The sequence below is a fragment of the Gossypium arboreum genome, chromosome 2 (genome assembly GCF_025698485.1).
Source record: "Gossypium arboreum isolate Shixiya-1 chromosome 2, ASM2569848v2, whole genome shotgun sequence".
NCBI classification, from domain to species: Eukaryota; Viridiplantae; Streptophyta; class Magnoliopsida; order Malvales; family Malvaceae; genus Gossypium; species Gossypium arboreum.
Genome location: NC_069071.1, coordinates 106,776,062 through 106,780,781, shown reverse-complemented (window position 1 = coordinate 106,780,781; position 4,720 = coordinate 106,776,062).

Sequence of the window (4,720 nt, the reverse complement as noted above, 5' to 3'; positions counted from 1 at the left end):
ATTGAAGTTAAAACAGTTAATAGTTATTAATGAGTTTACTGATGTGTTTTCTGAGGAATTGTTGAGTTTACCACCTAATCGTGAAGTTGAATTTGTGATTGATGTGATTCCGAGAACAACTCTGATATTAATAACACCGTATTTGTGATTGATGTGATTCCGAGAACAATTCTGATATTAATAACACCGTACAAAATGGCACCAGCTGAGTTAAAAGAATTAAAGACACAGTTGCAAGAGTTACTAGACAAAGGGTTTATTAGACCGAGTATGTCTCCCTGAGGTGCAACTGTTTTATTTGTGAAAAATAAAGATGGTTCTTTGAGATTGTGTATAGATTACAGACAACTGAATAAGATTACAATTAAGAATAAATATCATTTGCCTCGTATTGACGATTTATTTGACCAATTGAAGGGTGCTGTAGTATTTTTGAAGATAAACATCAGATCTGGGTATTATCAATTGAAAGTTAAAGAATGTGATGTGCTGAAGATTGCTTTCAGAACTCGGTATGGTCATTATGAGTTTTTAGTAATGCCATTTGGTTTGACCAATGCTTCTGCTGCTTTCATGAATTTGATGAATCAAATTTTCCAACCTTATTTGAATAGGTTTGTAGTTGTGTTTATTGATGATATACTGATTTATTCCAAGACGGAATCCGAGCATGCATAACACTTGAGAATTGTATTACAGACTTTGAGAGAAAAGCAGTTGTATGCAAAGTTCAGTAAATGTGAATTCTAGCTTCACGAGGTTAGATTTCTAGGTCCTATTGTATCTGCCGATGGAATTCGAGTTTATCCGAGTAAGGTTTCTACAATAGTGAATTGGAAAACTCCAAAGATTATAACAGAAGTGCAAAGCTTTCTAGGTTTAGTAGGATATTATCGGTGTTTTATAAAAAACTTTTCGATGATTGTTTCGCTGATGACTCTACTATTATAGAAGAATGTTAAATTTGTATGGTCTGATGAATGTCAATGGAGCTTTGATCAATTGAAGAAGATGTTGACAGAAGCTCCAGTATTAACCTAGCCAGAATCGGGTGTACTGTATGTTGTGTACAGTGATACGTCATTAAATAGGTTGGGTTGTGTATTGTTGCAATCAGGAAAAATAGTGGCCTATGCTTCTCGACAGTTAAAACTGCATGAGAAGAATTACCCTACACATGATCTTGAGTTGGCTGCAATTGTATTTGCAGCCAAAGCAGTGTTACTGGAACTGCTCGTTCGAGTATGAGAGATTTGGCTGCCCCGTCAGAGGTTAGGGCACCTGCATGTACTTATGCTATCCAAGCGAAAGAGGAAGCTACAACTCCAGACGTAATTGCTGGTACATTTTATCTTTTTGATGTTATTATGTATGCATTGGTTGACCCTAGGTCTACACATTTTTACGTTTGCACTGCATTAGAATCAGAAAAGAAATTGTCTGTTGAACCTACTGATTACGATATTCAAGTCACTGATCTATTAGGTCAAAGTGTAATAGTAAATTTAGTGTGTCGTGATTGCCCACTGAAAATAAAATGTATGAATTCCCTATTGATTTGATGTTACTATCTTTTCGGGAATTTGATGTTATATTGAGAATGGATTGGTTGACGAAGCATGATGCCATAGTAAATTCTACGAAAAAACGGATTGATCTGAAATGTTAGACAAGAGAGATGATTACTGTTGAGGCTATAAATCTGAAAGAAATAGTTAGAATTATTTCAGCTTTTTCAAATCAAAGGTTAATGCGGAAAGGTAATGAGGCATTTTTAGCCTACATTCTTGATACCTGGGGTTCTAAATTAAAGTTAAAACAGTTAATAGTTATTAATGAGTTTACTGATGTGTTTTCTGAGGAATTGTTGAGTTTACCACCTAATCGTGAAGTTGAATTTGTGATTGATGTGATTCCGAGAACAATTCTGATATTAATAACACCGTATTTGTGATTGATGTGATTCCGAGAACAATTCTGATATTAATAACACCGTACAAAATGGCACCAGCTGAGTTAAAAGAATTAAAGACACAGTTGTAAGAGTTACTAGACAAAGGGTTCATCGGACGAGTATGTCTCCACGAGGTGCAAATTGTTTTATTTGTGAAAAATAAAGATGGTTCTTTGAGATTGTGTATAGATTACGGACAACCGAATAAGATTACAATTAAGAATAAATATCATTTGCCTCGTATTGACGATTTATTTGACCAATTGAAGGGTCTTGTAGTATTTTGAAGATAAACATCGATCTGGGTATTATCAATTGAAAGTTAAAGAATGTGATGTCTTTGAAGATTGCTTTCAGAACTCGGTATGGTCATTATGAGTTTTTAGTAATGCCATTTGGTTTGACCAATGCTTCTTTGCTTTCATGAATTTGATGAATCAAATTTTCCAACCTTATTTGAATAGGTTTGTAGTTGTGTTTTTGATGATATCTTGATTTATTCCAAGACGGAATCCGAGCATGCATAACACTTGAGAATTGTATTACGGACTTTGAGAGAAAAGCGGTTGTATGCAAAGTTCAAAATGTGAATTCTAGCTTCACGAGGTTAGATTTCTAGGTCATATTGTATCTGCCGATGGAATTCGAGTTTATCCGAGTAAGGTTTCTACAATAGTGAATTGGAAAACTCCAAAGATTATAACAGAAGTACAAAGCTTTCTAGGTTTAGTAGGATATTATCGGTGTTTTATAAAAAACGTTTCGATGATTGTTTCGCTGATGACTCTACTATTATAGAAGAATGTTAAATTTGTATGGTCTGATGAATGTCAATGGAGCTTTGATCAATTGAAGAAGATGTTGACAGAAGCTCTAGTATTAACCTAGCCAGAATCGGGTGTACTGTATGTTGTGTACAGTGATACGTCATTAAATAGGTTGGGTTGTGTATTGTTGCAATCAGGAAAAATAGTGGCCTATGCTTCTCGACAGTTAAAACTGCATGAGAAGAATTACCCTACACATGATCTTGAGTTGGCTGCAATTGTATTTACAGCCAAAGCAGTGTTACTGGAACTGCTCGTTCGAGTATGAGAGATTTGGCTGCCCTGTCAGAGGTTAGGGCACCTGCATGTACTTATGCTATCCAAGCGAAAGAGGAAGCTACAACTCCAGACGTAATTGCTGGTACATTTTATCTTTTTGATGTTATTATGTATGCATTGGTTGACCCTAGGTCTACACATTTTTACGTTTGCACTGCATTAGAATCAGAAAAGAAATTGTCTGTTGAACCTACTGATTACGATATTCAAGTCACTGATCTATTAGGTCAAAGTGTAATAGTAAATTTAGTGTGTCGTGATTGCCCACTGAAAATAAAATGTATGAATTCCCTATTGATTTGATGTTACTATCTTTTCGGGAATTTGATGTTATATTGAGAATGGATTGGTTGACGAAGCATGATGCCATAGTAAATTCTACGAAAAAACGGATTGATCTGAAATGTTAGACAAGAGAGATGATTACTGTTGAGGCTATAAATCTGAAAGAAATAGTTAGAATTATTTCAGCTTTTTCAAATCAAAGGTTAATGCGGAAAGGTAACGAGGCATTTTTAGCCTACATTCTTGATACCTGGGGTTCTAAATTGAAGTTAAAACAGTTAATAGTTATTAATGAGTTTACTGATGTGTTTTCTGAGGAATTGTTGAGTTTACCACCTAATCGTGAAGTTGAATTTGTGATTGATGTGATTCCGAGAACAACTCTGATATTAATAACACCATATTTGTGATTGATGTGATTCCGAGAACAATTCTGATATTAATAACACCGTACAAAATGGCACCGGTGAGTTAAAAGAATTAAAGACACGCTTGCAAGAGTTATTAGACAAAGGGTTCATCGAATCGAGTATGTCTCCACGAGGTGCAAGCTGTTTTATTTGTGAAAAATAAAGATGGTTCTTTGAGATTGTGTATAGATTACAGACAACTGAATAAGATTACAATTAAGAATAAATATCATTTGCCTCGTATTGACGATTTATTTGACCAATTGAAGGGTGCTGTAGTATTTTTGAAGATAAACATCAGATCTGGGTATTATCAATTGAAAGTTAAAGAATGTGATGTGCTGAAGATTGCTTTCAGAACTCGGTATGGTCATTATGAGTTTTTAGTAATGCCATTTGGTTTGACCAATGCTTCTGCTGCTTTCATGAATTTGATGAATCAAATTTTCCAACCTTATTTGAATAGGTTTGTAGTTGTGTTTTTTGATGATATACTGATTTATTCCAAGACGGAATCCGAGCATGCATAACACTTGAGAATTGTATTACAGACTTTGAGAGAAAAGCAGTTGTATGCAAAGTTCAAAATGTGAATTCTAGCTTCACGAGGTTAGATTTCTAGGTCATATTGTATCTGCCGATGGAATTCGAGTTTATCCGAGTAAGGTTTCTACAATAGTGAATTGGAAAACTCCAAAGATTATAACAGAAGTACAAAGCTTTCTAGGTTTAGTAGGATATTATCGGTGTTTTATAAAAAACGTTTCGATGATTGTTTCGCTGATGACTCTACTATTATAGAAGAATGTTAAATTTGTATGGTCTGATGAATGTCAATGGAGCTTTGATCAATTGAAGAAGATGTTGACAGAAGCTCTAGTATTAACCTAGCGAATCGGTGTATCTTGTATGTTGTGTACAGTGATACGTCATTAAATAGGTTGGGTTGTGTATTGTTGCAATCA